Source organism: Oncorhynchus nerka, linkage group LG14 (genome assembly GCF_034236695.1).
Source record: "Oncorhynchus nerka isolate Pitt River linkage group LG14, Oner_Uvic_2.0, whole genome shotgun sequence".
Taxonomy (NCBI): Eukaryota; Metazoa; Chordata; class Actinopteri; order Salmoniformes; family Salmonidae; genus Oncorhynchus; species Oncorhynchus nerka.
Genome location: NC_088409.1, coordinates 101,101,458 through 101,109,106, shown reverse-complemented (window position 1 = coordinate 101,109,106; position 7,649 = coordinate 101,101,458). Strand labels below are relative to the sequence as shown.

The following is a 7,649-nucleotide window of genomic DNA, read 5'->3' as shown; positions in this document are numbered from 1 at the left end:
TCTCCCTGCCCGGCCCCTCCTCCCCTGCCCGGCCCCTCCCCCGGCCCCTCCTCCTGCCCGGCCCCTCCCTCCCTGCCCGGCCCCTCCCTCCTCCCGGCCCCTCTCCCTCCCTCCCGGCCCCTCCTCTCCCTGCCCGGCCCCTCCCCTCCTCTCCCTCCCTCCCTCCTCCTCTCCCTGCCCGGCCCCTCCCTCCTCCTCTCCCTGCCCGGCCCCTCCCTCCTCTCCTCCCGGCCCCTCCCTCCTCCTCTCCCTGCCCGGCCCCTCCCTCCTCCTCTCCCTGCCCGGCCCCTCCCTCCTCCTCTCCCTGCCCGGCCCCTCCCCTCCTCTCCCTGCCCGGCCCCTCCCTCTCCCTGCCCGGCCCCTCCTCTCCCTGCCCGGCCCCTCCTCTCCCTGCCCGGCCCCTCCCCTGCCCGGCCCCTCCCTCCCTCCTCCTCTCCCCTGCCCGGCCCCTCCTCCCTCCCTCCTCCTCTCCCTGCCCGGCCTCTCCCTCCCTCCTCTCCCTCTCCCCTCCCTCCTCCTCTCCCTGCCCGGCCTCTCCCTCCCTCCTCCTCTCCCTGCCCGGCCTCTCCCTCCCTCCTCCTCTCCCTGCCCGGCCTCTCCCTCCCTCCTCCTCTCCCTGCCCGGCCCCTCCCTCCCTCCTACCTTTCCTATCCACCTCCTTTATGTTGTCCTTTTGTTTGTAGCTCTTTGTATGAAGTGCCTTAACAAGCAGCTTGTTCTGAAGTAATAACCCGTCCGTCTCTATGTGGAAACATCCGTCCACCCACGGTGTTACTCATCACGTAACATCACTTTATGTTCCACACGTTGAATCAACACCCATCCTACCACTTTTGATGTTCAGTAAGACACATTGCATCAAGGTTTAGGTCGTTTTTCTATAGTTGGATGGAGGGTGGATGAAATATGTTCTGCTGCTGGCTTGGCTGCAGGTCCCCAGAATATTGACAAGTATATATGAAGATAATCCACGGCAGAGAAAGGCCCTGGATGAAGATGACAGCTCAACAAGCAGGATGTTTAGAGGCTCCTATTAGAACACAGACTAGTTCATTAGGATCCTCCCCCTCCAGCTTCACAATCAGAACACTAAGAACTGATCTATTCTAGAACTGGAACGTTAAGTAGCTCCACCCTCCGCGGAGTGTCCGGGGGTTTCCTTCCTGATTCTAGAACTGGAACGTGAAGTAGCTCCACCCTCCGCGTAGTGTCCGGGGGTTTCCTTCCTGATTCTAGAACTGGAACGTTAAGTAGCTCCACCCTCCGCGGAGTGTCCGGGGGTTCCTTCCTGTTTGGGAGGACTTATCTACCTACCGTACGATGCAAACGAGAAGAAATGGGTGTTGTTGCAGTTTTGACGTTCTTCTGGGTGGGCAGTTGGTCCCTCCACTTTATTCTCCTTGACGTGCCACAGCTAAACCACCTTGGCACCCTGTACACTTTGTAAATACTTGATTTGATTTTTAATAATATTGTTTTAAGAACCAGTTTAAACGGCTGGTTGACATGTTGAGGATGACGATGTGAGCTGATGCATCTTTATGTTTTGATATTTTTTCCCTTTTTTTATTTTTTTTTTTTTAAACCCCCTTCACAGAATGAGCTGCAACGACGATGGCCTGTTTAGTCAGTGAAGTTCTGATTTCTAGAAGAGCGCTCTGTGTGTTCGGCTGTAGTCTACGGCCATTTAATTGTCACATTGTGTATGATGAAATGTGTTCCTTGTGCTTTTAGCCAAAGCACAGATTAAACCACAGTTTCACCCTTGACATTTAATAATCAATGCAGTTGTTCGACCCTGTTACGTTTAAGTTTAGATGTATTGTTTAAATAAATATTCCTCTATTTTCCTTCCTGTGTTGACAGGATGTCCCTCTAGACAGGTGGAATAACGATCAGAGCAGCATAATGTTAATTTCATCACCAGCCTTTCCTCCTTCGACTGACTCAACAAGCCACTCCCCACAATCCCTGCAAAGAGAGTGACTGTTATTATTATTATAAAAAAAAGGTAAATGAATATTGTATCATGTAGTTGAAGCAACTTGCTGCAGTGCAGCTCAAATTGGCTCTGAGGAGTGATGACGTATATGATCTACACTATAGATGTATATGAATGGGTATCTGATCTACACTATAGATGTATATGAATGGGTATCTGATCTACACTATAGATGTATATGAATGGGTATCTGATCTACACTATAGATGTATATGAATGGGTATCTGATCTACACTATAGATGTATATGAATGGGTATCTGATCTACACTATAGATGTATATGAATGGGTATCTGATCTACACTCTAGATGTATATGAATGGGTATCTGATCTACACTCTAGATGTATCTGATCTACACTCTAGATGTATATGAATGGGTATCTGATCTACACTCTAGATGTATATGAATGGGTATCTGATCTACACTATAGATGTATATGAATGGGTATCTGATCTACACTATAGATGTATCTGATCTACACTATAGATGTATCTGAATGGGTATCTGATCTACACTATAGATGTATATGAATGGGTATCTGATCTACACTATAGATGTATATGAATGGGTATCTGATCTACACTATAGATGTATCTGAATGGGTATCTGATCTACACTCTAGATGTATCTGAATGGGTATCTGATCTACACTCTAGATGTTATGTTGGTCTGTGTGATCGGCAATGGGGACGTCACTATAGCTGCAAGTATTAGACAACATTACACATTTTTATCTTTCTTCCCTCACGTTAAACAGTTGCTTTGTATCTGAACAAACCATCAGACCCCTCAATGTAGCAGGGGAAAAAAGTGTTTCTGTGCATCACGCAAGTCAACTGGTTAGAATTACACACCGTTTTTTGTTTTGTGTTGTACAATATGAGGTTAGATCCTCGGTGGTGTGGACGCACTGCGTTTCAGTGAGTTACTATGGTGACAAGTAACAGGCCAACACACCGACTGCTAGGCCGTCCCTCTACTGAAACCGGCCTGCTGGACTACAGATGTGTTTCCTTTTGTTTTAACCCTAAACAGGAGGATAATAGACTTGCAGTTTGGGAGGGGAGGGGGGGCGTATTAAAAACCATGTGTTGCCCTCTTTACACCAGAGTTGGGTGAAGGATCCCTGTCTGAGTTGAGGTGAAAAGGCCTTGAAGAATTTCTGTTGTCTGCCACATGGAGAATATTAGAGCTTTAAGCTACAGCAGCTCTGAGCATCTAGGGGTGTCTTCTGGGGAGGGGGTGTCTTCTGGGGAGGGGGGGTGTCTTCTGGGGAGGGGGTGTCTTCTGGGGAGGGGGTGTCTTCTGGGGAGGGGGGGTGGGCTATCTCCTGGGAGTGGGGGAGGATTGGGAGGGGGGAGGGGTGTCTCTGGTCTTCTGGGGGGAGGGGTGTCTTCTGGGGAGGGGGGTGTCCTGGTCTTCTGGCCCTGGGGAGGGGTGTCTTCTGGGGAGGGGGGTGTCTCCTGGGGGTGGGGGAGGATCTTCTCTTGGCCCTGGGGAGGATTGGGAGGGGTGTCTCTTGGGGAGGATTGGGAGGGTGTGTCTCTTGGGGAGGATTGGGAGGGTGTCTCTTGGAGTTGTCTTCTGGCCCTTGGGAGGGGTGGGGGGGATTGGGAGGGTGTCTTCTGGCCATTGGGAGGGGTGTCTTCTGGCCCTTGGGAGGGGGATTGGGAGGGTGTCTTCTGGCCCGGGGAGGGGGATTGGGAGGTGTGTCTCCTGGCCATGAAAGGGGGTGGGGGATTGGGAGGGGTGTCTCTTGGGGAGGATTGGGAGGGGTTGTCTCTTGGGGAGGATTGGGAGTGTCTCTTGGGGAGGATTGGGAGGGGGTGTCTCTTGGGGAGGAGTGGGAGGGGTGTCTCTTGGAGGATTGTGTCTTCTAGCCCTGGGGGGGGTTCTTCTGGCCCGGTGGGGGGGATTGGGAGGGGTGTCTTCTGGCCATTGGGAGGGGTGTCTTCTGGCCCTTGGGAGGGGTGATTGGGGAGGGTGTCTTCTGGCCCGGGGAGGGGGATTGGGAGGTGTGTCTCCTGGCCATGAAAGGGGGGGGGGGGATTGGGAGGGGTACTTCTGGCTATGAGAGAGGGGGGGATTGGGAGGGGTGTCTCTTGGCCATGGGGGGGGGGGGGGATTGGGAGGGGTACTTCTGGCTATGAGAGAGGGGGGGATTGGGAGGGGTGTCTCTTGGGGAGGATTGGGAGGGGTGTCTCTTGGGGAGGATTGGGAGGGGAGGATTGGGAGGGGTGTCTCTTGGGGAGGATTGGGAGGGGTGTCTCTTGGGGAGGATTGGGAGGGGTGTCTCTTGGGGAGGAGTGGGAGGGGTGTCTCTTGGAGGATTGTGTCTTCTAGCCCTGGGGGGTTCTTCTGGCCCGGTGGGGGGGGATTGGGAGGGGGTGTCTTCTGGCCATTGGGAGGGGTGTCTTCTGGCCCTTGGGAGGGGTGATTGGGGAGGTGTCTTCTGGCCCGGGGAGGGGGGGATTGGGAGGTGTGTCTCCTGGCCATGAAAGGGGGTGGGGGGATTGGGAGGGGTACTTCTGGCTATGAGAGAGGGGGGATTGGGAGGGGTGTCTCTTGGCCATGGGGGGGGGTGGGGGATTGGGAGGGGTACTTCTGGCTATGAGAGAGGGGGGGATTGGGAGGGGTCACTCCTGGCCATGATGGGGGGTTGGGAGGCTCCTGGGGATGGGGAGGTCATGGCTTTTGGTATTGTATTTTCTAAACTTTCCCCAGATCAACCTCTGTTCAGGTTGTGTTTAGCTGTTCCATGTTGCTTTGGGGATCCCTGAAAACAAGATGGTGAGATGCTCTTTCTGTTTCTCTTTTCCGATGACAAATATTGGATGTCTACAAATGTGTGTATCTACATGCTGTTGTCAAAAAGAAATTCAATCTGTACCAAGTTGAACTACAGTGTTGGGAGAATGTACATGCTGTGGTCTTTCTGCTTTGTCATTGGTTGGGACTGTGACCCCTGCTTTGTCATTGGTTGGGACTGTGACCCCTGCTTTGTCATTGGTTGGGACTGTGACCCCTGCTTTGTCATTGGTTTGGACTGTGACCCCTGCTTTGTCATTGGTTGGGACTGTGACCCCTGTTTTCTCTGGTCTATTGTAGACCCAGAATAAAACGCATCTAGTTTTTGGGATGGTTTTTAAGGTTTATATTGGAAAGGGTGGGCCACTGCAGGAAGGGCCGTTACACATTTAAAGTGACTAGATGAGAGAACAGGGTCAAACCAGGGTCAAACCACAGGCACTTTGGCAGCTGCCTGGTTTTATATTTACTGTATGTTTCAGCCCCACTGGCAGCTGTAGCCACAGCCCGTCCCCTAGGTCATCTGTCCTAGTCCCCTAGCTCTTCTGTCCTAGTCCCCTGGGTCCATCTATCCTAGTCCCCTGGGTCCATCTATCCTAGTCCCCTGGGTCCATCTATCCTAGTCCCCTGGGTCCATCTATCCTAGTCCCCTAGGTCATCTGTCCTAGTCCCCTAGGTCATCTGTCCTAGTCCCCTAGGTCATCTGTCCTAGTCCCCTAGCTCTTCTGTCCTAGTCCCCTAGCTCTTCTGTCCTAGTGTCCTGGGTCCATCTATCCTAGTGTCCTGGGTCCATCTATCCTAGTGTCCTGGGTCCATCTATCCTAGTGTCCTGGGTCCATCTATCCTAGTGTCCTGGGTCCATCTATCCTAGTGTCCTGGGTCCATCTATCCTAGTGTCCTGGGGCCATCTGTCCTAGTCCCCTGGTCCCATCTGTCCTAGTCCCCTGGTCCCATCTGTCCTTGTCCCATCTGTCCTTGTCCCATCTGTCCTTGTCCCCTGGTCCCATCTGTCCTTGTCCCCTGGTCCTATCTGTCCTTGTCCCATCTGTCCTTGTCCCCTAGCCCATCTGTCCTAGTTCCCTAGCCCATCTGTCCTAGTTCCCTAGTCCTGGTGCACAAGCCATAGGGCTCTGGTCAAATGTAGTGCACTACATAAATAATTGGGGTGCTATTTGGCAAGCAGCCTATGACATGCTCTCATTTTACCATAACTCTAGTGTGATTGGTTGTGGCTGTCCCTCCCAGTGGAGTCTGGTTTCTGATCTTGAAGGAGGAGACGAGGAGCATCTTGCATTTTTTTTTTTTTTTAAGATTAATTTAAATTGGATATATGATACACCAGGAAATGGTCTCCTCCTTCAAGGGTTTTTATTTTGGGGTGGGAGGGTTACTACAAGCTGCCCTGATGCATCGATAACACCTCCCTTGATGTGACACCACGTCCCCCTCCAGTATCAACCCCTAACCGTACCCCCCTCGGCGCTAGCCTGGTTGGCAGTCTGTTCCTGCCCATTCCAACTCCTTATGGATTTGTTAGGTTTTGGAGTGATGAGTAGGGCCAGGGCAGAAACAGCTCTTTGACCAGGCTCTCCTCTAACCTTGTGCAGGTCTGACATGACATGGCAGGACAGGTGTAGGTGAAGCTCTGTAGCTGTTTGGGGTGGAGCTTCACCTAAAATCTACATCGTTCTGTCAAGATGTACAACCAGGAGGAAGCCAGGGATTGGTTCTGGACAGGGTTGTACACTATTGTTGGAAAATGTTGTCTTGTAAGATCACTAGCATGTCAGGGAGGGTTGGAGAGGAGATCTTATCAAGTCTTTAAATGGCTCCCTACTCCCTATATAGTGCACTACTTTAGACCAGAGGTCTATGTTAGTAGTGCGCTATGTAGGGAGTAGGATTCCATTTGGATGCAGTGGCGGATGCCTCTGACTAGATGTGTCAGTTTTATTTCTGGGTGGGATGGATGTGTCCCGGGGGGGGGGATACTGTTAAGATATTTAAACAATTAGAATATCCACAAGCAAGGTTCTGGGTAGACAACTTGTTTCATATAACTGTTCCCTTTAAATTTGGACCATTTTTTTTATTTTGTAACTCGATGTCAGTTGGATTAGAAGTTAAAAATTCAAAACCAAATTTAAGTGAAAGAAAGCATTTACATTTTTGGGAATTGGCTGTTTCTCAGTGGAGCTGTGTTTAAATAATAATAAATAAATAAATGTCTTCTGTGTCGTGGTCCCGATGGTTCATATCAGAAATGACACTTTTGGTTGAAAAATAAAGCTCACTGAAATCCTTCTGTTTCCTGTTTTTATTTCTTCAAGCATTACCTTGGGTTCTTTGGCAACTAAACCCTTGATATACTTACCCAGAGTCAGAGGAACTACTGGATACCATTTCTATAAATTATATCAACAAGTTCCTCTGACTCTGGGGAGGTTATAGATAAAGGGCCTCATTGCCAAAATCACAAATTATCACTTTAATCTATTGATTTGTTTCTATTAACTTCTACAATTTAGTTATGAAACTGGTGAGAACCATGACTGGTCGTTTCTAATCCAACCTAAAATGTAAATAATCAATCAAATTTAAGACTGAATTTACTGTGTTCAATAGTGGATTAAAACGACGTGAAGCGCGTTCCAGGTCACCAAAACACCTGTCCACCCTGAGTGACACTTCCAAAGAACAGCCGTACTTCTTCATTTCTCCATTGAAAAACATCAACCAATTTGTAGACTGTTGACATCTAGTGGAAGCCAGAGGAACTGCAAGCAGGTTCCTACTAAACAGGGCTTTCAATAGAAAACCAATGGGGAAATACTATG

General features: G+C 50.3%; 1 long non-coding RNA gene across 1 annotated transcript; it reads left to right on the top strand.

Moving 5' to 3' along the window:
- The first annotated feature begins 4,638 nt into the window (after positions 1-4,638).
- LOC135559711 (uncharacterized) lies at positions 4,639-7,114 on the top strand. Its single transcript, XR_010458561.1, has 2 exons — positions 4,639-5,443; positions 5,511-7,114. It is a non-coding gene; the product is annotated as an uncharacterized LOC135559711 (long non-coding RNA).
- The last annotated feature ends 535 nt before the right edge of the window (positions 7,115-7,649 follow it).